Raw genomic sequence first — 24,958 nt, forward strand, 5'->3', positions numbered from 1 at the left:
TCAGATCGCAGACTGCTGCCCGGCAAGTACGGGCATGGGAGACTGGCTGGCAATCCAAGGTGCTATTGACATTTTGATCTGTTGCCGCCTTACTCTCCGATTAAAAAAAATATTTATTGATGCTTAAATTAACAGTATACAAGGCGTGAAGATGTCAACGGCCATCCTAAGCTGAACGCGCCTGCTCTTGTCAGATCGCAGACTGCTTCCCAGCTTAGGGCCTGGTAAGTACTGGCATGGGAGACTGGCTGGGAATCCCAGGTGCCATTGACATTTTGCTCTATTGCTGCCTTCCGCTCCGATTCCGCAAAGAATTTATTGATGCTTAAATCCACAGTATACAAGGTGTGAAGCTGTCGACGGCCATCCTAAGCTTAACGCGCCTGCTCTCGTCAGATCGCAGACTGGTACAGATCTTAGGGCCCGGTAAGTACCGGCATGGGACACTGGCTGGGAATCCCGGCTGCCGTTGACATTTTGCTCTGTTGCCGCCTTCCGTTCCGTTCTGATTCCGAAAAGGTTTTATTGATGCTTAAATGCACAGTATAAAGGGCGAGAAGCTGTCAACGGCCATCCTAAGCTGAATTCGCCTGCTCTCGTCAGATCGCAGACTGCTACCCAGCTTAGGGCCCGGTAAGTACCAGCATGGGAGACTGGCTGGGAATCCCAGGTGTCGTTGACATTTTGCTCTGTTGCCGCCTTTCGCTCCGATTCCGAAAAGGATTTATTGATGCTTAAATCCACAGTATACAGGTTGTGAAAATGTCTACGGCCATCCTAAGCTGAATGCGCCTGTTCTTGTCAGATCGCAGACTGCTACCCAGCTTAGGGCCCGGTAAGTACCAGCATGGGAGACTGGCTGGGAATCCCAGGTGTCGTTGACATTTTGCTCTGTTGTGGCCTTTCGCTCCGATTCCGAAAAGGATTTATTGATGCTTAAATCCACAGTATACAGGTTGTGAAAATGTCTACGGCCATCCTAAGCTGAATGCGCCTGTTCTTGTCAGATCGCAGACTGCTACCCAGCTTAGGGCCCGGTAAGTACCAGCATGGGAGACTGGCTGGGAATCCCAGGTGTAGTTGACTTTTTGCTCTGTTTCTGCTCCGATTCCGAAAATTATTTATTGATGCTTAAATCCACAGTATACAAAATGTGAAGCTTACAACGGCCATCCTAAGCTGAACACGCCTGCTCTCGTCAGATCGCAGACTGCTGCCCGGCAGTTACCGGCATGGGAGACTGGCTGGCAATCCAAGGTGCCATTGACATTTTGCTCTGTTGCCGCCTTCCTCTCCGATTAAAAAAATATTTATTGATGTTTAAATCCACAATATACAAGGCGTGAAGATGTCAACGGCCATCCTAAGCTGAACGTGCCTGCTCTCGTCAGATCGCAGACTGCTACCCAGCTTAGGGCCCAGTAAGTACCGGCATGGGAGACTGGCTGGGAATCCCGGGTGTAGTTGACATTTTGCTCTGTTGCCGCCTTCAGCTCCGATTCCGAAAAGAATTTATTGATGCTTAAATCCACAGTATACAAGGTGTGAAGCTGTCGACGGCCATCCTAAGCTTAACGCGCCTGCTCTCGTCAGATCGCAGACTGGTATAGATCTTAGGGCCCGGTAAGTACCGGCATGGGACACTGGCTGGGAATCAGGCTGCCGTTGACATTTTAATCTGTTGCCGCCTTCCGCTCCGATTCGGAAAAGGATTTATTGATGCTTAAATGCACAGTATAAAGGGCGTGAAGTTGTCAACGGCCATCCTAAGCTGAACGCGCCTGCTCTCGTCAGAACGCAGACTGCTACCCAGCTTAGGGCCCGGTAAGTACCAGCATGGGAGACTGGCTGGGAATCCCAGGTGTTGTTGACATTTTGCTCTGTAGCCGCCTTCCGCTCCGATTCCGAAAAGGATTTATTGATGCTTAAATCCACAGTATACAGGGTGTGAAGCCGTCTACGGCTATCCTAAGCTGAATGTGCTTGTTCTTGTCAGATCCCAGACTGCTGCCCGGCAAGTACGGGCATGGGAGACTGACTGGCAATCCAAGGTGCTATTGACATTTTGCTCTGTTGCCGCCTTCCTCTCCGATTCCGAAAAGGATTTATTGATGCTTAAATGCACAGTATAAAAAGCATGAAGCTGTCAATGGCCATCCTAAGCTGAACGCGCCTGCTCTCGTCAGATCGCAGACTGCTACCCAGCTTAGGGCCCGGTAAGTACTGGCATGGGAGACTGGCTGGGAATCCCGGGTGCCGTTAACATTTTGCTCTATTGCTGCCTTCCGCTCCGATTCCGAAAATAATTTATTGATGCTTAAATCCACAGTATACAAGGTGTGAAGCTGTCGACGGCCATCCTAAGCTTAACGTGCCTGCTCTTGTCAGATCGCAGACTGGTACAGATCTTAGGGCCCGGTAAGTACCGGCATGGGACACTGGCTGGGAATCCCGGCTGCCGTTGACATTTTGCTCTGTTGCCGCCTTCCGTTCCGATTCCGAAAAGGATTTATTGATGCTTGAATGCACAGTATAAAGTTCGAGAAGCTGTCAACGGCCATCCTAAGCTGAACGTGCCTGCTCTCGTCAGATCGCAGACTGCTACCTAGCTTAGGGCCCGGTAAGTACCAGCATGGGAGACTGGCTGGGAATCCCTGGTGTCGATGACATTTTGCTCTGTTGCCGCCTTCCGTTCCGATTCCGAAAAGGATTTATTGATGCTTAAATGCACAGTAGACAAAGTGTGAAGCTGTCAACGGCCATCCTAAGCTGAACGCGCCTGCTCTCGTCAGATCGCAGACTGCTACCCAGCTTAGGGCCTGGTAAGTACCAGCATGGGAGACTGGCTGGGAATCCCGGGTGCAGTTGACATTTTAATCTGTTGCCGCCTTCCGCTTCGATTCGGAAAATTATTTATTGATGCTTAAATCCACAATATAAAGGGGGTGAAGCTGTCAACAGCCATCCTAAGCTGAACGCGCCTGCTCTCGTCAGATCGCAGACTGATACCCAGCTTAGGGCCTGGTAAGTACCAGCATGGGAGACTGGCTGGGAATCCCAGGTGTCGTTGACATTTTGCTCTGTTGCCGCCTTACGCTCCGATTCCGAAAAGGATTTATTGATGCTTAAATCCACAGTATACAGGGTGTGAAGATGTCTATGGCCATCCTAAGCTGAATGCGCCTGTTCTCGTCAGATCGCAGACTGCTACCCAGCTTCGGGCCTGGTAAGTACCAGCATGGGAGACTGGCTGGGAATCCCGGGTGCAGTTGCCATTTTGCTCTGTTTCTGCTCCGATTCCGAAAATTATTTATTGATGCTTAAATCCACAGTATACAAAGTGTGAAGCTGTCAACGGCCATCCTAAGCTGAATGCGCCTGCTCTCGTCAGATCGCAGACTGGTACAGATCTTAGGGCCCGTTAAGTACCGGCATGGGACACTGGCTGGGAATCCCGGCTGCCGTTGACATTTTGCTCTGTTGCCGCCTTCCGTTCCGATTCCGAAAAGGATTTATTGATGCTTAAATGCACAGTATACAGGGTGTGAAGCTGTCAATGGCCATCCTAAGCTCAACGCGCCTGCTCTTGTCAGATCGCAGACTGATACCCAGCTTAGGGCCTGGTAAGTACCAGCATGGTAGACTGGCTGGAATCCCGGGTGCAGTTGACATTTTAATCTGTTGCCGCCTTCCGCTCCGATTCGGAAAAGGATTTATTGATGCTTAAATCCACAATATACAGGGTGTGAAGCTGTCAACGGCCATCCTAAGCTGAACGTGTCTGCTCTCCTCAGATCGCAGACTGCTGCCCGGCAGATACCGGCGTGGGAGACTGGCTGGCAATCCAAGGTGCCATTGACATTTTGCTCTGTTGCCGCCTTCCTCTCCGATTAATAAAAATATTTATTGATGTTTAAATCCACAATATACAAGGCGTGAAGATGTCAACGGCCATCCTAAGCTGAACGCGCCTGCTCTCGTCAGATCGCAGACTGCTACCCAGCTTAGGGCCCAGTAAGTACCGGCATGGGAGACTGGCTGGGAATCCCAGGTGTTGTTGACATTTTGCTCTGTAGCCGCCTTCCGCTCCGATTCCGAAAAGGATTTATTGATGCTTAAATCCACAGTATACAGGGTTTGAAGCCGTCTACGGCTATCCTAAGCTGAATGTGCTTGTTCTTGTCAGATCGCAGACTGCTGCCCGGCAAGTACGGGCATGGGAGACTGTCTGGCAATCCAAGGTGCTATTGACATTTTGCTCTGTTGCCGCCTTCCTCTCCGATTCCGAAAAGGATTTATTGATGCTTAAATCCACAATATACAAGGCGTGAAGCTGTCAACGGCCATCCTAAGCTGAACGTGCCTGCTCTCGTCAGATCGCAGACTGCTACCCAGCTTAGGGCCCGGTAAGTACCAGCATGGGAGAGTGGCTGGGAATCCCAGGTGTCGTTGACATTTTGCTCTGTTGCCGCCTTACGCTCCGATTCCGAAAAGGATTTATTGATGCTTAAATCCACAGTATACAGGGTGTGAAGATGTCTACGGCCATCCTAAGCTGAATGCGCCTGTTCTCGTCAGATCGCAGACTGCTACCCAGCTTCGGGCCTGGTAAGTACCAGCATGGGAGACTGGCTGGGAATCCCGGGTGCAGTTGACATTTTGCTCTGTTTCTGCTCCGATTCCGAAAATTATTTATTGATGCTTAAATCCACAGTATACAAAGCGTGAAGCTGTCAACGGCCATCCTAAGCTGAACGCGCCTGCTCTCGTCAGATCGCAGACTGCTACCCAGCTTAGGGCCTGGTAAGTACCAGCATGGGAGACTGGCTGGGAATCCCGGGTGCAGTTGACATTTTAATCTGTTGCTGCCTTCCGCTCCGATTCGGAAAAGGATTTATTGATGCTTAAATCCACAATACACAGGGTGTGAAGCTGTCAACGGCCATCCTAAGCCTGAATGTGCCTGCTCTCCTCAGATCGCAGACTGCTGCCCGGCAGTTACCAGCATGGGAGACTGGCTGGCAATTCAAGGTGCCATTGACATTTTGCTCTGTTGCCGCCTTCCTCTCCGATTAATAAAAATATTTATTGATGCTTAAATCCACAATATACAAGGCGTGAAGATGTCAACGGCCATCCTAAGCTGAACGCGCCTGCTCTCGTCAGATTGCAGACTGCTACCCAGCTTAGGGCCCAGTAATTACCGGCATGGGAGACTGGCTGGGAATCCCGGGTGCAGTTTACATTATGCTCTGTTGCCGCCTTCCGTTCCGATTCCGAAAAGGATTTATTGATGCTTAAATGCACAGTATAAAAAGCATGAAGCTTTCAATGGCCAACCTAAGCTGAACGCGCCTGCTCTCGTCAGATCGCAGACTGCTCTAGCTTAGGGCCCGGTAGGTACTGGCATGGGAGACTGGCTGGGAATCCCGGTTGCTGTTGACATTTTGCTCTATTGCTGCCTTCCGCTTCGATTCCGAAAAGAATTTATTGATGCTTAAATCCACAGTATACAAGGTGTGAAGCTGTCGACGGCCATCCTAAGCTTAACTCGCCTGCTCTCGTCAGATCGCAGACTGGTACAGATCTTAGGGCCCGGTAAGTACCGGCATGGGACACTGGCTGGGAATCCCGGCTGCCGTTGACATTTTGCTCTGTTGCCGCCTTCCGTTCCGATTCTGAAAAGGATTTATTGATGCTTAAATGCACAGTATACAAAGTGTGAAGCTGTCAACGGCCATCCTAAGCTGAACGCGCCTGCTCTCGACAGATCGCAGACTGATACCCAGCTTAGGGCCTGGTAAGTACCAGCATGGGAGACTGGCTGGGAATCCCGGCTGCCGTTGACATTTTGCTCTGTTGCCGCCTTCCGTTCCGATTCCGAAAAGGATTTATTGATGCTTAAATCCACAGTATACAGGGTGTGAAGATGTCTATGGCCATCCTAAGCTGAATGCGCCTGTTCTCGTCAGATAGCAGACTGCTACCCAGCTTCGGGCCTGGTAAGTACCAGCATGGGAGACTGGCTGGGAATCCCGGGTGCAGTTGCCATTTTGCTCTGTTTCTGCTCCGATTCCGAAAATTATTTATTGATGCTTAAATCCACAGTATACAAAGTGTGAAGCTGTCAACGGCCATCCTAAGCTGAATGCGCCTGCTCTCGTCAGATCGCAGACTGGTACAGATCTTAGGGCCCGTTAAGTACCGGCATGGGACACTGGCTGGGAATCCCGGCTGCCGTTGACATTTTGCTCTGTTGCCGCCTTCCGTTCCGATTCCGAAAAGGATTTATTGATGCTTAAATGCACAGTATACAGGGTGTGAAGCTGTCAACGGCCATCCTAAGCTCAACGCGCCTGCTCTTGTCAGATCGCAGACTGATACCCAGCTTAGGGCCTGGTAAGTACCAGCATGGTAGACTGGCTGGAATCCCGGGTGCAGTTGACATTTTAATCTGTTGCCGCCTTCCGCTCCGATTCGGAAAAGGATTTATTGATGCTTAAATCCACAATATACAGGGTGTGAAGCTGTCAACGGCCATCCTAAGCTGAACGTGTCTGCTCTCCTCAGATCGCAGACTGCTGCCCGGCAGATACCGGCGTGGGAGACTGGCTGGCAATCCAAGGTGCCATTGACATTTTGCTCTGTTGCCGCCTTCCTCTCCGATTAATAAAAATATTTATTGATGTTTAAATCCACAATATACAAGGCGTGAAGATGTCAACGGCCATCCTAAGCTGAACGCGCCTGCTCTCGTCAGATCGCAGACTGCTACCCAGCTTAGGGCCCAGTAAGTACCGGCATGGGAGACTGGCTGGGAATCCCAGGTGTTGTTGACATTTTGCTCTGTAGCCGCCTTCCGCTCCGATTCCGAAAAGGATTTATTGATGCTTAAATCCACAGTATACAGGGTTTGAAGCCGTCTACGGCTATCCTAAGCTGAATGTGCTTGTTCTTGTCAGATCGCAGACTGCTGCCCGGCAAGTACGGGCATGGGAGACTGGCTGGCAATCCAAGGTGCTATTGACATTTTGCTCTGTTGCCGCCTTCCTCTCCGATTCCGAAAAGGATTTATTGATGCTTAAATCCACAATATACAAGGCGTGAAGCTGTCAACGGCCATCCTAAGCTGAACGTGCCTGCTCTCGACAGATCGCAGACTGCTACCCAGCTTAGGGCCCGGTAAGTACCAGCATGGGAGACTGGCTGGGAATCCCAGGTGTCGTTGACATTTTGCTCTGTTGCCGCCTTACGCTCCGATTCCGAAAAGGATTTATTGATGCTTAAATCCACAGTATACAGGGTGTGAAGATGTCTACGGCCATCCTAAGCTGAATGCGCCTGTTCTCGTCAGATCGCAGACTGCTACCCAGCTTCGGGCCTGGTAAGTACCAGCATCGGAGACTGGCTGGGAATCCCGGGTGCAGTTGACATTTTGCTCTGTTTCTGCTCCGATTCCGAAAATTATTTATTGATGCTTAAATCCACAGTATACAAAGCGTGAAGCTGTCAACGGCCATCCTAAGCTGAACGCGCCTGCTCTCGTCAGATCGCAGACTGCTACCCAGCTTAGGGCCTGGTAAGTACCAGCATGGGAGACTGGCTGGGAATCCCGGGTGCAGTTGACATTTTAATCTGTTGCTGCCTTCCGCTCCGATTCGGAAAAGGATTTATTGATGCTTAAATCCACAATACACAGGGTGTGAAGCTGTCAACGGCCATCCTAAGCCTGAATGTGCCTGCTCTCCTCAGATCGCAGACTGCTGCCCGGCAGTTACCAGCATGGGAGACTGGCTGGCAATTCAAGGTGCCATTGACATTTTGCTCTGTTGCCGCCTTCCTCTCCGATTAATAAAAATATTTATTGATGCTTAAATCCACAATATACAAGGCGTGAAGATGTCAACGGCCATCCTAAGCTGAACGCGCCTGCTCTCGTCAGATTGCAGACTGCTACCCAGCTTAGGGCCCAGTAATTACCGGCATGGGAGACTGACTGGGAATCCCGGGTGCAGTTTACATTATGCTCTGTTGCCGCCTTCCGTTCCGATTCCGAAAAGGATTTATTGATGCTTAAATGCACAGTATAAAAAGCATGAAGCTTTCAATGGCCAACCTAAGCTGAACGCGCCTGCTCTCGTCAGATCGCAGACTGCTCTAGCTTAGGGCCCGGTAGGTACTGGCATGGGAGACTGGCTGGGAATCCCGGTTGCCGTTGACATTTTGCTCTATTGCTCCCTTCCGCTTCGATTCCGAAAAGAATTTATTGATGCTTAAATCCACAGTATACAAGGTGTGAAGCTGTCGACGGCCATCCTAAGCTTAACTCGCCTGCTCTCGTCAGATCGCAGACTGGTACAGATCTTAGGGCCCGGTAAGTACCGGCATGGGACACTGGCTGGGAATCCCGGCTGCCGTTGACATTTTGCTCTGTTGCCGCCTTCCGTTCCGATTCTGAAAAGGATTTATTGATGCTTAAATGCACAGTATACAAAGTGTGAAGCTGTCAACGGCCATCCTAAGCTGAACGCGCCTGCTCTCGACAGATCGCAGACTGATACCCAGCTTAGGGCCTGGTAAGTACCAGCATGGGAGACTGGCTGGGAATCCCGGCTGCCGTTGACATTTTGCTCTGTTGCCGCCTTCCGTTCCGATTCCGAAAAGGATTTATTGATGCTTAAATCCACAGTATACAGGGTGTGAAGATGTCTACGGCCATCCTAAGCTGAATGCGCCTGCTCTCGTCAGATCGCAGACTGCTACCCAGCTTAGGGCCCGGTAAGTACCAGCATGGGAGACTGGTTGGGAATCCCGGGTGCAGTTGACATTTTGCTTTGTTGCCGCCTTCCGTTCCGATTCCGAAAAGGATATATTGATGCTTAAATGCACAATATAAAAATCAAGAAGCTGTCAACGGCCATCCTAAGCTGAACGTGCCTGCTCTCGTCAGATCGCAGACTACTACCCAGCTTAGGGCCCGGTAAGTACCAGCATGGGAGACTGGCTGGGAATCCCTGGTGTCGATGACATTTTGCTCTGTTGCCGCCTTCCGTTCCGATTCCGAAAAGGATTTATTGATGCTTAAATGCACAGTATACAAAGTGTGAAGCTGTCAACGGCCATCTTAAGCGGAACGCTCCTGCTCTCGTCAGATCGCAGACTGCTACCCAGCTTAGGGCCTGGTAAGTACCAGCATGGGAGACTGGCTGGGAATCCCGGGTGCAGTTGACATTTTAATCTGTTGCCGCCTTCCGCTTCGATTCGGAAAATTATTTATTGATGCTTAAATCCACAATATAAAGGGGGTGAAGCTGTCAACGGCCATCCTAAGCTGAACGCGCCTGCTCTCGTCAGATCGCAGACTGATACCCAGCTTAGGGCCTGGTAAGCACCAGCATGGGAGACTGGCTGGGAATCCCAGGTGTCGTTGACATTTTGCTCTGTTGCCGCCTTACGCTCCGATTCCGAAAAGGATTTATTGATGCTTAAATTCACAGTATACAGGGTGTGAAGATGTCTATGGCCATCCTAAGCTGAATGCGCCTGTTCTCGTCAGATCGCAGACTGCTACCCAGCTTCGGGCCTGGTAAGTACCAGCATGGGAGACTGGCTGGGAATCCCGGGTGCAGTTGCCATTTTGCTCTGTTTCTGCTCCGATTCCGAAAATTATTTATTGATGCTTAAATCCACAGTATACAAAGTGTGGAGCTGTCAACGGCCATCCTAAGCTGAATGCGCCTGCTCTCGTCAGATCGCAGACTGCTACCCAGCTTAGGGCCTGGTAAGTACCAGCATGGGAGACTGGCTGGGAATCCCAGGTGCAGTTGACATTTTAATCTGTTGCCGCCTTCGGAAAAGGATTTATTGATGCTTAAATCCACAATACACAGGGTGTGAAGCTGTCAACGGCCATCCTAAGCCTGAACGTGCCTGCTCTCCTCACATCGCAGACTACTGCCCGGCAGTTACCGGCATGGGAGACTGGCTGGCAATCCAAGGTGCCATTGACATTTTGCTCTGTTGCCGCCTTCCTCTCCGATTAATAAAAATATTTATTGATGCTTAAATTCACAATATACAAGGCGTGAAGATGTCAACGGCCATCCTAAGCTGAACGCGCCTGCTCTCGTCAGATCGCAGACTGCAACCCAGCTTAGGGCCCAGTAAGTACCGGCATGGGAGACTGGCTGGGAATCCCGGGTGCAGTTGACATTTTGCTCTTTTGCCGCCTTCCGTTCCGATTCCGAAAAGGATTTATTGATGCTTAAATGCACAGTATACAAATCATGAAGCTGTCAATGGCCATCCTAAGCTGAACGCGCCTGCTTTCGTCAGATCGCAGACTGCTACCTAGCTTAGGGCCCGGTAAGTACTGGCATGGGAGACTGGCTGGGAATCCCAGCTGCCGTTGACATTTTGCTCTGTTGCCGCCTTCCGTTCCGATTCCGAAAAGGATTTATTGATGCTTAAATGCACAGTATACAGGGTGTGAAGCTGTCAACGGCCATCCTAAGCTGAACGCGCCTGCTTTCGTCAGATCGCAGACTGATACCCAGCTTAGGGCCTGGTAAGTACCAGCATGGGAGACTGGCTGGAATCCCGGGTGCAGTTGACATTTTAATCTGTTGCCGCCTTCCGCTCCGATTCGGAAAAGGATTTATTGATGCTTAAATCCACAATATACAGGGTGTGAAGCTGTCAACGGCCATCCTAAGCTGAACGTGTCTGCTCTCCTCAGATCGCAGACTGCTGCCCGGCAGATACCGGCGTGGGAGACTGGCTGGCAATCCAAGGTGCCATTGACATTTTGCTCTGTTGCCGCCTTCCTCTCCGATTAATAAAAATATTTATTGATGCTTAAATCCACAGTATACAAAGTGTGAAGCTGTCAACGGCCATCGTAAGCTGAACGTGCCTGCTCTCGTCAGATCGCAGACTGCTACCCAGCTTAGGGCCTGGTAAGTACCAGCATGGGAGACTGGCTGGGAATCCCGGGTGCAGTTGACATTTTGCTCTATTGCTGCCTTCCGCTCCGATTCCGAAAAGGATTTATTGATGCTTAAATGCACAGTATAAAAAGCATGAAGCTGTCAATGGCCATCCAAAGCTGAACGCGCCTGCTCTCGTCAGATCGCAGACTGCTACCCAGCCTAGGGCCCGGTAAGTACTGGCATGGGAGACTGGCTGGGAATCCCGGGTGCTGTTGACATTTTGCTCTATTGCTGCCTTCCGCTCCGATTCCGAAAATAATTTATTGATGCTTAAATCCACAGTATACAAGGTGTGAAGCTGTCGACGGCCATCCTAAGCTTAACGTGCCTGCTCTTGTCAGATCGCAGACTGGTACAGATCTTAGGGCCCGGTAAGTACCGGCATGGGACACTGGCTGGGAATCCCGGCTGCCGTTGACATTTTGCTCTGTTGCCGCCTTCCGTTCCGATTCCGAAAAGGATTTATTGATGCTTAAATGCACAGTATAAAGTGCGAAAAGCTGTCAATGGCCATCCTAAGCTGAACGTGCCTGCTCTCGTCAGATCGCAGACTGCTACCCAGCTTAGAGCCCGGTAAGTACCAGCATGGGAGACTGGCTGGGAATCCCAGGTGTCGTTGACATTTTGCTCTGTTGCCGCCTTACGCTCCGATTCCGAAAAGGATTTATTGATGCTTAAATCCACAGTATACAGGGTGTGAAGTTGTCTACGGCCATCCTAAGCTGAATGTGCCTGTTCTCGTCAGATCGCAGACTGCTACCCTGCTTCGGGCCTGATAAGTACCAGCATGGGAGACTGGCTGGGAATCCCGGGTGCAGTTGACATTTTGCTCTGTTTCTGCTCCAATTCCGAAAATTATTTATTGATGCTTAAATCCACAGTATACAAAGTGTGAAGCTGTCAACGGCCATCCTAAGCTAAATGCACCTGCTCTCGTCAGATCGCAGACTGCTACCCAGCTTAGGGCCTGGTAAGTACCAGCATGGGAGACTGGCTGGGAATCCCGGGTGCAGTTGACATTTTAATCTGTTGCCGCCTTCCGCTCAGATTCGGAAAAGGATTTATTGATGCTTAAATCCACAATAAACAGGGTGTGAAGCTGTCAACGGCCATCCTAAGCCTGAACGTGCCTGCTCTCCTCAGATCGCAGACTGCTGCCCGGCAGTTACCGGCATGGGAGACTGGCTGGCAATCCAAGGTGCCATTGACATTTTGCTCTGTTGCCTCCTTCCTCTCCGATTAAAAAAATATTTATTGATGCTTAAATCCACAATATACAAGGCGTGAAGATGTCAACGGCCATCCTAAGCTGAGCGCGCCTGCTCTCGTCAGATTGCAGACTGCTACCCAGCTTAGGGCCCAGTAAATACCGGCATGGGAGACTGGCTGGGAATCTCGGGTGCAGTTGACATTTTGCTCTGTTGCCGCCTTCCGCTCCGATTCCGAAAAGAATTTATTGATGCTTAAATCCACAGTATACAAGGTGTGAAGCTGTCGACGGCCATCCTAAACTTAACGCGCCTGCTCTCGTCAGATCGCAGACTGGTACAGATCTTAGGGCCCGGTAAGTACCGGCATGGGACACTGGCTGGGAATCCCGGCTGCCGTTGACATTTTGCTCTGTTGCCGCCTTCCGTTCCGATTCCGAAAAGAATTTATTGATGCTTAAATGCACAGTATACAAAGTGTGAAGCTGTCAACGGCCATCCTAAGCTTAACGCGCCTGCTCTCGTCAGATCGCAGACTGCTACTCAGCTTAGGGCCTGGTAAGTACCAGCATGGGAGACTGGCTGGGAATCCCGGGTGCAGTTGACATTTTAATCTGTTGCCGCCTTCCGCTCCGATTCAGAAAAGGATTTATTGATGCTTAAATGCACAGTATAAAGGGCATGAAGCTGTTAATGGCCATCCTAAGCTGAACGCGCCTGCTCTCGTCAGATTGCAGACTGCTACCCAGCTTAGGGCCCGGTAAGTACCAGCATGGGAGACTGGCTGGGAATCTCAGGTGTTGTTGACATTTTGCTCTGTAGCTCTGTAGACATTTTGCTCCGATTCCAAAAAGGATTTATTGATGCTTAAATCCACAATATACAGGGTGTGAAGCCGTCTACGGCTATCCTAAGCTGAATGCGCCTGTTCTTGTCAGATCGCAGACTGCTGCCCGGCAAGTACGGGCATGGGAGACTGGCTGGCAATCCAAGGTGCTATTGACATTTTGATCTGTTGCCGCCTTACTCTCCGATTAAAAAAAATATTTATTGATGCTTAAATTAACAGTATACAAGGCGTGAAGATGTCAACGGCCATCCTAAGCTGAACGCGCCTGCTCTTGTCAGATCGCAGACTGCTTCCCAGCTTAGGGCCCAGTAAGTACTGGCATGGGAGACTGGCTGGGAATCCCAGGTGCCGTTGACATTTTGCTCTATTGCTGCGTTCCGCTCCGATTCCGAAAAGAATTTATTGATGCTTAAATCCACAGTATACAAGGTGTGAAGCTGTCGACGGCCATCCTAAGCTTAACGCGCCTGCTCTCGTCAGATCGCAGACTGGTACAGATCTTAGGGCCCGGTAAGTACCGGCATGGGACACTGGCTGGGAATCCCGGCTGCCGTTGACATTTTGCTCTGTTGCCGCCTTCCGTTCCGTTCCGATTCCGAAAAGGTTTTATTGATGCTTAAATGCACAGTATAAAGGGCGAGAAGCTGTCAACGGCCATCCTAACCTGAATGTGCCTGTTCTCGTCAGATCGCAGACTGCTACCCTGCTTCGGGCCTGATAAGTACCAGCATGGGAGACTGGCTGGGAATCCCGGGTGCAGTTGACATTTTGCTTTGTTTCTGCTCCGATTCCGAAAATTATTTATTGATGCTTAAATCCACAGTATACAAAGTGTGAAGCTGTCAACGGCCATCCTAAGCTAAATGCACCTGCTCTCGTCAGATCGCAGACTGCTACCCAGCTTAGGGCCTGGTAAGTACCAGCATGGGAGACTGGCTGGGAATCCCGGGTGCAGTTGACATTTTGCTCTGTTGCCGCCTTCCGCTCAGATTCGGAAAAGGATTTATTGATGCTTAAATCCACAATAAACAGGGTGTGAAGCTGTCAACGGCCATCCTAAGCCTGAACGTGCCTGCTCTCCTCAGATCGCAGACTGCTGCCCGGCAGTTACCGGCATGGGAGACTGGCTGGCAATCCAAGGTGCCATTGACATTTTGCTCTGTTGCCGCCTTCCTCTCCGATTAAAAAAATATTTATTGATGCTTAAATCCACAATATACAAGGCGTGAAGATGTCAACGGCCATCCTAAGCTGAACGCGCCTGCTCTCGTCAGATCGCAGACTGCTACCCAGCTTAGGGCCCAGTAAATACCGGCATGGGAGACTGGCTGGGAATCCCGGGTGCAGTTGACATTTTGCTCTGTTGCCGCCTTCTGCTCCGATTCCGAAAAGAATTTATTGATGCTTAAATCCACAGTATACAAGGTGTGAAGCTGTCGACGGCCATCCTAAGCTTAACGCGCCTGCTCTCGTCAGATCGCAGACTGGTACAGATCTTAGGGCCCGGTAAGTACCGGCATGGGACACTGGCTGGGAATCCCGGCTGCCGTTGACATTTTGCTCTGTTGCCGCCTTCCGTTCCGTTCCGATTCCGAAAAGGTTTTATTGATGCTTAAATGCACAGTATAAAGGGCGAGAAGCTGTCAACGGCCATCCTAAGCTGAATTCGCCTGCTCTCGTCAGATCGCAGACTGCTACCCAGCTTAGGGCCCGGTAAGTACCAGCATGGGAGACTGGCTGGGAATCCTGGGAGCAGTTGACATTTTGCTCTGTTGCCGCCTTTCGCGCCGATTCCGAAAAGGATTTATTGATACTTAAATCCACAGTATACAGGTTGTGAAAATGTCTACGGCCATCCTAAGCTGAATGCGCCTGTTCTTGTCAGATCGCAGACTGCTACCCAGCTTCGGGCCTGGTAAGTACCGGCATGGGAGGCTGGCTGGGAATCCTGGGAGCAGTTGACATTTTGCTCTGTTTCTGCTCCGATTCCGAAAATTATTTATTGATGCTTAAATCCACAGTATACAAAATGTGAAGCTTACAACGGCCATCCTAAGCTGAACACGCCTGCTCTCGTCAGATTGCAGACTGCTACCCAGCTTAGGGCCCGGTAAGTACCAGCATGGGAGACTGGCTGGGAATCCCAGGTGTTGTTGACATTTTGCTCTGTAACCGCCTTCCGCTTCGATTCCGAAAAGGATTTATTGATGCTTAAATCCACAGTATACAGGGTGTGAAGCCGTCTACGGCTATCCTAAGCTGAATGTGCCTGTTCTTGTCAGATCGCAGACTGCTGCCCGGCAAGTACGGGCATGGGTGACTGGCTGGCAATCCAAGGTGCTATTGACATTTTGCTCTGTTGCCGCCTTACTCTCCGATTCCGAAAAGGATTTATTGATGCTTAAATGCACAGTATAAAAAGCATGAAGCTGTCAATGGCCATCCTAAGCTGAACGCGCCTGCTCTCGTCAGATCGCAGACTGCTACCTAGCTTAGGGCCCGATAAGTACTGGCATGGGAGACTGGCTGGGAATCCCAGGTGCCGTTGACATTTTGCTCTATTGCTGCCTTCCGCTCCGATTCCGAAAATAATTTATTGATGCTTAAATCCACAGTATACAAGGTGTGAAGCTGTTGACGCCCATCCTAAGCTTATTTATGCCTAAATGCACAGTATAAAGGGCGAGAAGCTGTCAACGGCCATCCTAAGCTGAACGCGCCTGCTCTCGTCAGATCGCCGCCTTCCGCTCCGATTCGGAAAAGGATTTATTGATGCTTAAATCCACAATACACAGGGTGTGAAGCTGTCAACGGCCATCCTAAGCCTGAACGTGCCTGCTCTCCTCAGATCGCAGACTGCTGCCCGGCAGTTACCGGCATGGGAGGCTGGCTGGCAATCCAAGGTGCCATTGACATTTTGCTCTGTTGCCACCTTCCTCTCCGATTAAAAAATTATTTATTGATGCTTAAATCCACAATATACAAGGCGTGCAGATGTCAACGGCCATCCTAAGCTGAACTCGCCTGCTCTCGTCAGATCGCAGACTGCTACCCAGCTTAGGGCCCAGTAAGTACCGGCATGGGAGACTGGCTGGGAATCCCGGGTGCAGTTGACATTTTGCTCTGTTGCCGCCTTCCATTCCGTTTCCGAAAAGGATTTATTGATGCTTAAATGCACAGTATAAAAAGCATGAAGCTGTCAATGGCCATCCTAAGCTGAACGCGCCTGCTCTCGTCAGATCGCAGACTGGTACAGATCTTAGGGCCCGGTAAGTACCGGCATGGGACACTGGCTGGGAATCCCGGCTGCCGTTGACATTTTGCTCTGTTGCCGCCTTCCGTTCCGATTCCGAAAAGGATTTATTGATGCTTAAATGCACAGTATACAAAGTGAGAAGCTGTCAACGGCCATCCTAAGCTGAACGTGCCTGCTCTCGTCAGATCGCAGACTGCTACCCAGCTTAGGGCCTGGTAAGTACCAGCATGGGAGACTGGCTGGGAATCCCGGGTGCAGTTGACATTTTAATCTGTTGCAGCCTTCCGCTCCTATTCGGAAAAGGATTTATTGATGCTTAAATGCACAGTATAAAGGGCGTGAAGCTGTTAACGGACATCCTAAGCTGAACGCGCCTGCTCTCGTCAGATCGCAGACTGCTACCCAGCTTAGGGCCTGGTAAGTACCAGCATGGGAGACTGGCTGGGAATCCCAGGTGTTGTTGACATTTTGCTCTGTAGCTCTGTAGACATTTTGCTCCGATTCCGAAAAGGATTTATTAAATCCACAATATACAGGGTGTGAAGCCGTCTACAGCTATCCTAAGCTGAATGCGCCTGTTCTTGTCAGATCGCAGACTGCTGCCCGGCAAGTACGGGCATGGGAGACTGGCTGGCAATCCAAGGTGCTATTGACCTGTTGCCGCCTTAATCTCCGATTAAAAAAAATATTTATTGATGCTTAAATCCACAGTATACAAAGAGTGAAGATGTCAACGGCCATCCTAAGCTGAACGCGCCTGCTCTCGTCAGATCGCAGACTGCTACCCAGCTTAGGGCCCGGTAAGTTTCGGCATGGGACACTGGCTGGGAATCCCGGCTGCCGTTGACATTTTGCTCTGTTGCCAACTTCCGTTCCAATTCCGAAAAGGATTTATTGATGCCTAAATGCACAGTATAAAGGGCGAGGAGCTCTCAACGGCAATCCTAAGCTGAATGCGCCTGTTCTCGTCAGATCGCAGACTGCTACCCAGCTTCGGGCCTGGTAAGTACCAGCATGGGAGACTGGCTGGGAATCCCGGGTGCAGTTGACATTTTGCTCTGTTTCTCCTCAGATTCCGAATTTTTTTTATTGATGCTTAAATCCACAGTATACAAAGTGTGAAGCTGTCAACGGCCATCCTAAGCTGAACGTGCCTGCTCTCGTCAGATCGCAGACTGCTACCCAGCTTAGGGCCTGGTAAGTACCAGCATGGGAGACTGGCTGGGAATCCCAGGTGCAGTTGACATTTTAATCTGTTGCCGCCTTCCGCTCCAATTCGGAAAAGGATTTATTGATGCTTAAATCCACAATATACAGGGTGTGAAGCTGTCAACGGCCATCCTAAGCCTGAACGTGCCTGCTCTCCTCAGATCGCAGACTGTTGCCCGGCAGTTACCGGCATGGGAGACTGGTTGGCAATACAAGGTGCCATTGACATTTTGCTCCGTTGCCGCCTTCCTCTCCGATTAATAAAAATATTTATTGATGCTTAAATCCACAATATACAAGGCGTGAAGCTGTCAACGGCCATCCTAAGCTGAACGCGCCTGCTCTCGTCAGATCGCAGACTGCTACCCAGCTTAGGGCCTGGTAAGTACCAGCATGGGAGACTGGCTGGGAATCCCGGGTGCAGTTGACATTTTAATCTGTTGCCGCCTTCCGCACCGATTCGGAAAAGGATTTATTGATGCTTAAATCCACAATATACAGGGTGCGAAGCTGTCAACGGCCATCCTAAGCCTGAACGTGCCTGCTCTCCTCAGATCGCAGACTGCTGCCCGGCAGTTACCGGCATGGGAGACTGGCTGGCAATCCAAGGTGCCATTGACATTTTGCTCTGTTGCCGCCTTCCTCTCCGATTAAAAAAATATTTATTGATGTTTAAATCCACAATATACAAGGCGTGAAGATGTCAACGGCCATCCTAAGCTGAACGCGCCTGCTCTCGTCAGATCGCAGACTGCTACCCAGCTTAGGGCCCAGTAAGTACCGGCATGGGAGACTGGCTGGGAATCCCGGGTGCAGTTGACATTTTTCTCTGTTGCCGCCTTCCGCTCCGATTCCGAAAAGAATTTATTGATGCTTAAATCCACAGTATACAAGGTGTGAAGCTGTCGACGGCCATCCTAAGCTTAACGCGCCTGCTCTCGTCAGATCGCAGACTGGTACAGATCTTAGGGCCCGGTAAGTACCGGCATGGGACACTGGCTGGGAATCCCGGCTGCCGTTGACATTTTGCTCTGTTTCCGCCTTCCGTTCCGATTCCGAAAAGGATTTATTGATGCTTAAATCCACAGTATACAAAGTGTTAAGCTGTCAATGGCCATCCTAAGCTGAACGCGCCTGCTCTCGTCAGATCGCAGACTGCTACCCAGCTTAGGGCCTGGTAAGTACCAGCATGGGAGACTGGCTGGGAATCCCGGGTGCAGTTGACATTTTAATCTGTTGCCGCCTTCCGCTCCGATTCGGAAAAGGATTTATTGATGCTTAAATGCACAGTATAAAGGGCGTGAAGCTGTCAACGGCCATCCTAAGCTGAACGTGCCTGCTCTCATCAGAACGCAGACTGCTACCCAGCTTAGGGCCCGTTAAGTACCAGCATGGGAGACTGGCTGGGAATCCCAGGTGTTGTTGACATTTTGCTCTGTAGCCGCCTTCCGCTCCGATTCCGAAAAGGATTTATTGATGCTTAAATCCACAGTATACAGGGTGTGAAGCCGTCTACGGCTATCCTAAGCTGAATGTACCTGTTCTTGTCAGATCGCAGACTGCTGCCCGGCAAGTACGGGCATGGGAGACTGGCTGGCAATCCAAGGTGCTATTGACATTTTGCTCTGTTGCCGCCTTCCTCTCCGATTTCGAAAAGGATTTATTGATGCTTAAATGCACAGTATAAAAAGCATGAAGCTGTCAATGGCCATCCAAAGCTGAACGCGCCTGCTCTCGTCAGATCGCAGACTGCTACGCAGCCTAGGGCCCGGTAAGTACTGGCATGGGAGACTGGCTGGGAATCCCGGGTGCCGTTGACATTTTGCTCTATTGCTGCCTTCCGCTCCGATTCCGAAAAGAATTTATTGATGCTTAAATCCACAATATACAGGGTGTGAAGCCGTCTACGGCTATCCTAAGCTGAATGCGCCTGTTCTTGTCAGATCGCAGACTGCTGCCCGGCAAGTACGGGCATGGGAGACTGGCTCGCAATCCAAGGTGCTATTGACATTTTGATCTGTTGCCGCCTTCCTCTCCGATTAAAAAAAATATTTATTGATGCTTAAATCCACAGTATACAAGGCGTGAAGATGTCAACGGCCATCCTAAGCTGAACGCGCCTGCTCTCGTCAGATCGCAGACTGCTACCCAGCTTAGGGCCCGGTAAGTACTGGCATGTGAGACTGGCTGGTAATCCCGGGTGCCGTTGATATTTTGCTCTATTGCTGCCTTCCGCTCCGATTCCGAAAAGAATTTATTGATGCTTAAATCCACAGTATACAAGGTGTGAAGCTGTCGACGGCCATCCTAAGCTTAACGCGCCTGCTCTCGTCAGATCGCAGACTGGTACAGATCTTAGGGCCCGGTAAGTACCAGCATGGGACACTGGCTGGGAATCCCGGCTGCCGTTGACATTTTGCTCTGTTGCCGCCTTCCGTTCCAATTCCGAAAAGGATTTATTGATGCCTAAATGCACAGTATAAAGGGCGAGAAGCTGTCAACGGCCATCCTAAGCTGAACGCGCCTGTTCTCGTCAGATCGCAGACTGCTACCCAGCTTCGGGCCTGGTAAGTACCAGCAAGGGAGACTGGCTGGGAATCCCGGGTGCAGTTGACATTTTGCTCTGTTTCTGCTCCGATTCCGAAAATTATTTATTGATGCTTAAATCCACAGTATACAAAGTGTGAAGCTGTCAACGGCCATCCTAAGCTGAACGCGCCTGCTCTCGGCAGATCGCAGACTGCTACCCAGCTTAGGTCCTGGTAAGTACCAGCATGGGAGACTGGCTGGGAATCCCGGGTGCAGTTGACTTTTTAATATGTTGACGCCTTCCGCTCCGATTCGGAAAAGGATTTATTGATGCTTAAATCCACAATATGCAGGGTGTAAAGCTGTCAACGGCCATCCTAAGCCTGAACGTGCCTGCTTTCCTCAGATCGCAGACTGCTGCCCGGCAGTTACCGGCATGGGAGACTGGCTGGCAATCCAAGGTGCCATTGACATTTTGCTCTGTTGCCGCCTTCCTTTCCGATTAAAAAAAAAATTTATTGATGCTTAAATCCACAATATACAAGGCATGAAGATGTCAACGGCCATCCTAAGCTGAACGCGCCTGCTCTCGTCAGATCGCAGACTGCTACCCAGCTTAGGGCCCGGTAAGTACCGGCATGGGAGACTGGCTGGGAATCCCGGGTGCAGTTGACATTTTGCTCTGTTGCCGCCTTCCGTTTCGATTCCGAAAAGGATTTATTGATGCTTAAATGCACAGTATAAAAAGCATGAAGCTGTCAATGGCCATCCTAAGCTGAACGCGCCTGCTCTCGTCAGATCGAAGACTGCTACCCAGCTTAGGGCCCGGTAAGTACTGGCATGGGAGACTGGCTGGGAATCCCGCTTGACATTTAGCTCTATTGCTGCCTTCCGCTCCGATTCCGAAAATAATTTATTGATGCTTAAATCCACAGTATACAAGGTGTGAAGCTGTCGACGGCCATCCTAAGCTTAACGCGCCTGCTCTCGTCAGATCGCAGACTGGTACAGATCTTAGGGCCCAGTAAGTACTGGCATGGGACACTGGCTGGGAATCCCGGCTGCCGTTGACATTTTGCTCTGTTGCCGCCTTCCGTTCCGGTTCCGATTCCGAAAAGGATTTATTGATGCTTAAATGCACAGTATACAAAGTGTGAAGCTGTCAACGGCCATCCTAAGCTGAACGCGCCTGCTCTCGTCAGATCGCAGACTGCTACCCAGCTTAGGGCCTGGTAAGTACCAGCATGGGAGACTGGCTGGGAATCCCGGGTGCAGTTGACATTTTAATCTGTTGCCGCCTTCCGCTCCGATTCGGAAAAGGATTTATTGATGCTTAAATGGACAGTATAAAGGGCGTGAAGCTGTTAACGGCCATCCTAAGCTGAACGCGCCTGCTCTCGTCAGATCGCAGACTGCTACCCAGCTTAGGGCCCGGTAAGTACCAGCATGGGAGACTGGCTGGGAATCTCAGGTGTTGTTGACATTTTGCTCTGTTGCTCTGTAGACATTTTGCTCCGATTCCGAAAAGGATTTATTGATGCTTAAATCCACAATATACAGGGTGTGAAGCCGTCTACGGCTATCCTAAGCTGAATGCGCCTGTTCTTGTCAGATCGCAGACTGCTGCCCGGCAAGTACGGGCATGGGAGACTGGCTGGCAATCCAAGGTGCTATTGACATTTTGATCTGTTGCCGCCTTCCTCTCCGATTAAAAAAAATATTTATTGATGCTTAAATCCACAGTATACAAGGCATTAAGATGTCAACGGCCATCCTAAGCTGAACGCGCCTGCTCTCGTCAGATAGCAGACTGCTACCCAGCTTAGGGCCCGGTAAGTACTGGCATGGGAGACTGGCTGGGAATCCCGGGTGCCGTTGATATTTTGCTCTATTGCTGCCTTCCGCTCCGATTCCGAAAATAATTTATTGATGCTTAAATCCACAGTATACAAGGTGTGAAGCTGTCGACGGCCATCCTAAGCTTAACGCGCCTGCTCTCGTCAGATCGCAGACTGGTACAGATCTTAGGGCCCGGTAAGTACCGGCATGGGACACTGGCTGGGAATCCCGGCTGCCATTGACATTTTGCTCTGTTGCCGCCTCCCTTTCCAATTCCGAAAAGGATTTATTGATGCCTAAATGCACAGTATAAAGGGCGAGAAGCTGTCAACGGCCATCCTAAGCTGAACGCGCCTGCTCTCGACAGATCGCAGACTGCTACCCAGCTTAGGGCCTGGTAAGTACCAGCATGGGAGACTGGCTGGGAATCCCAGGTGTCGTTGACATTTTGCTCTGTTGCCGCCTTCCGCTCCGATTCCGAAAAGGATTTATTGATGCTTAAATCCACAGTATACAGGGTGTGAAGACGTCTACGGCCATCCTAAGCTGAATGCGCCTGTTCTCGTCAGATCGCAGACTGCTACCCAGCTTAGGGCCTGGTGAGTACCAGCATGGGAGACTGGCTGGGAATCCCGGGTGCAGTTGACATTTTAATCTGTTGCCGCCTTCCGCTCCGATTCGGAAAAGGATTTATTGATGCTTAAATCCACAATATACAGGGTGTGAAGCTGTCAACGGCCATCCTAAGCCTAAACGTGCCTGCTCTCCTCAGATCGCAGACTGCTGCCCGGCAGTTATCGGCATGGGAGACTGGCTGGCAATCCAAGGTGCCATTGACATTTTGCTCTGTTGCCGCCTTCCTCTCCGATTAATAAAAATATGTATGGATGCTTAAATCCACAATATACAAGGCGTGAAGCTGTCAACGTCCATCCTAAGCTGAACGTGCCTGCTCTCGTCAGATCGCAGACTGCTACCCAGCTTAGGGCCTGGTAAGTACCAGCATGGGAGACTGGCTGGGAATCCCGGGTGCAGTTGACATTTTAATCTGTTGCCGCCTTCCGCTCCGATTCGGAAAAGGATTTATTGATGCTTAAATGCACAGTATAAAGGGCATGAAGCTGTCAACGGCCATCCTAAGCTGAACGCGCCTGCTCTCGTCAGATCGCAGACTGCTACCCAGCTTAGGGCCCGGTAAGTACCAGCATGGGAGACTGGCTGGGAATCCCAGGTGTCGTTGACATTTTGCTCTGTTGCCGCCTTACGCTCCGATTCCGAAAAGGATTTATTGATGCTTAAATCCACAGTATACAGGGTGTGAAGATGTCTACGGCCATCCTAAGCTGAATGCGACTGTTCTCGTCAGATCGCAGACTGCTACCCAGCTTCGGGCCTGGTAAGTACCAGCATGGGAGACTGGCTGGGAATCCCGGGTGCAGTTGACATTTTGCTCTGTTTCTGCTCCGATTCCAAAAATTATTTATTGATGCTTAAATCCACAGTATACAAAGTGTGAAGCTGTCAACGGCCATACTAAGCTGAACGCGCCTGCTTTCGTCTGATCGCAGACTGCTACCCAGCTTAGAGCCTTGTAAGTACCAGCATGGGAGACTGGCTGGGAATCCCGGGTGCAGTTGACATTTTAATCTGTTGCCGCCTTCCCCTCCGATTCGGAAAAGGATTTATTGATGCTTAAATCCACAATATACAGGGTGTGAAGCAGTCAACAGCCATCCTAAGCCTGAACGTGCCTGCTCTCCTCAGATCGCAGACTGCTGCCCGGCAGTTACCGGCATGGGAGACTGGCTGGCAATCCAAGGTGCCATTGACATTTTGCTCTGTTGCCGCCTTCCTCTCCGATTAAAAAAATATTTATTGATGCTTAAATCCACAATATACAAGGCGTGAAGATGTCAACGGCCATCCTAAGCTGAATGCGCCTGCTTTCGTCAGATCGCAGACTTCTACCCAGCTTAGGGCCCAGTAAGTACCGGCATGGGACACTGGCTGGGAATCCCGGCTGCCGTTGACATTTTGCTCTGTTGCCGCCTTCCGTTCCAATTCCGAAAAGGATTTATTGATGCCTAAATGCACAGTATAAAGGGCGAGAAGCTGTCAACGGCCATCCTAAGCTTAACGCGCCTGCTCTCGTCAGATCGCAGACTGGTACAGATCTTAGGGCCCGGTAAGTACCGGCATGGGACACTGGCTGGGACTCCCGGCTGCCGTTGACATTTTGCTCTGTTGCCGCCTTCCGTTCCGATTCCGAAAAGGTTTTATTGATGCTTAAATGCACAGTATACAAAGTGTGAAGCTGTCAACGGCCATCCTAAGCTGAACGCGCCTGCTCTCGTCAGATCGCAGACTGCTACCCAGCTTAGGGCCCGGTAAGTACCAGCCTGGGAGACTGGCTGGGAATCTCAGGTGTTGTTGACATTTTGCTCTGTAGCTCTGTAGACATTTTGCTCCGATTCCGAAAAGGATTTATTGATGCTTAAATCCACAATATACAGGGTGTGAAGCCGTCTACGGCTATCCTAAGCTGAATGCGCCTGTTCTTGTCAGATCGCAGACTGCTGCCCGGCAAGTACGGGCATGGGAGACTGGCTCGCAATCCAAGGTGCTATTGACATTTTGATCTGTTGCCGCCTTCCTCTCCGATTAAAAAAAATATTTATTGATGCTTAAATCCACAGTATACAAGGCGTGAAGATGTCAACGGCCATCCTAAGCTGAACGCGCCTGCTCTCGTCAGATCGCAGACTGCTACCCAGCTTAGGGCCCGGTAAGTACTGGCATGTGAGACTGGCTGGTAATCCCGGGTGCCGTTGATATTTTGCTCTATTGCTGCCTTCCGCTCCGATTCCGAAAATAATTTATTGATGCTTAAATCCACAGTATACAAGGTGTGAAGCTGTCGACGGCCATCCTAAGCTTAACGCGCCTGCTCTCGTCAGATCGCAGACTGGTACAGATCTTAGGGCCCGGTAAGTACCGGCATGGGACACTGGCTGGGAATCCCGGCTGCCGTTGACATTTTGCTCTGTTGCCGCCTTCCGTTCCAATTCCGAAAAGG

The 24,958-nt window shown here is 50.5% G+C and overlaps 16 pseudogenes; all 16 read left to right on the top strand.

Annotated features, from left to right (window-relative positions):
- Positions 1-562: 562 nt before the first annotated feature.
- Positions 563-682, top strand: LOC130332596 (5S ribosomal RNA; annotated as a pseudogene).
- Positions 683-1,753: 1,071 nt separating this feature from the next.
- LOC130352808 (5S ribosomal RNA) lies at positions 1,754-1,873 on the top strand (annotated as a pseudogene).
- Positions 1,874-2,145: 272 nt separating this feature from the next.
- Positions 2,146-2,265, top strand: LOC130352385 (5S ribosomal RNA; annotated as a pseudogene).
- A 486-nt stretch (positions 2,266-2,751) lies between these two features.
- On the top strand, positions 2,752-2,871 carry LOC130349808 (5S ribosomal RNA; annotated as a pseudogene).
- Positions 2,872-4,732: 1,861 nt separating this feature from the next.
- Positions 4,733-4,852, top strand: LOC130349819 (5S ribosomal RNA; annotated as a pseudogene).
- Positions 4,853-7,508: 2,656 nt separating this feature from the next.
- LOC130349830 (5S ribosomal RNA) lies at positions 7,509-7,628 on the top strand (annotated as a pseudogene).
- Positions 7,629-9,710: 2,082 nt separating this feature from the next.
- Positions 9,711-9,830, top strand: LOC130327182 (5S ribosomal RNA; annotated as a pseudogene).
- Positions 9,831-15,480: 5,650 nt separating this feature from the next.
- LOC130338599 (5S ribosomal RNA) lies at positions 15,481-15,600 on the top strand (annotated as a pseudogene).
- A 2,224-nt stretch (positions 15,601-17,824) lies between these two features.
- Positions 17,825-17,944, top strand: LOC130349852 (5S ribosomal RNA; annotated as a pseudogene).
- An 878-nt stretch (positions 17,945-18,822) lies between these two features.
- LOC130346254 (5S ribosomal RNA) lies at positions 18,823-18,942 on the top strand (annotated as a pseudogene).
- A 272-nt stretch (positions 18,943-19,214) lies between these two features.
- Positions 19,215-19,334, top strand: LOC130352177 (5S ribosomal RNA; annotated as a pseudogene).
- Positions 19,335-20,598: 1,264 nt separating this feature from the next.
- Positions 20,599-20,718, top strand: LOC130353035 (5S ribosomal RNA; annotated as a pseudogene).
- Positions 20,719-21,204: 486 nt separating this feature from the next.
- Positions 21,205-21,324, top strand: LOC130349863 (5S ribosomal RNA; annotated as a pseudogene).
- Positions 21,325-21,406: 82 nt separating this feature from the next.
- Positions 21,407-21,526, top strand: LOC130353021 (5S ribosomal RNA; annotated as a pseudogene).
- Positions 21,527-22,208: 682 nt separating this feature from the next.
- On the top strand, positions 22,209-22,328 carry LOC130348405 (5S ribosomal RNA; annotated as a pseudogene).
- Positions 22,329-23,005: 677 nt separating this feature from the next.
- LOC130313504 (5S ribosomal RNA) lies at positions 23,006-23,125 on the top strand (annotated as a pseudogene).
- The last annotated feature ends 1,833 nt before the right edge of the window (positions 23,126-24,958 follow it).

The sequence above is a fragment of the Hyla sarda genome, chromosome 1 (assembly GCF_029499605.1).
Source record: "Hyla sarda isolate aHylSar1 chromosome 1, aHylSar1.hap1, whole genome shotgun sequence".
Classification (NCBI taxonomy): domain Eukaryota; kingdom Metazoa; phylum Chordata; class Amphibia; order Anura; family Hylidae; genus Hyla; species Hyla sarda.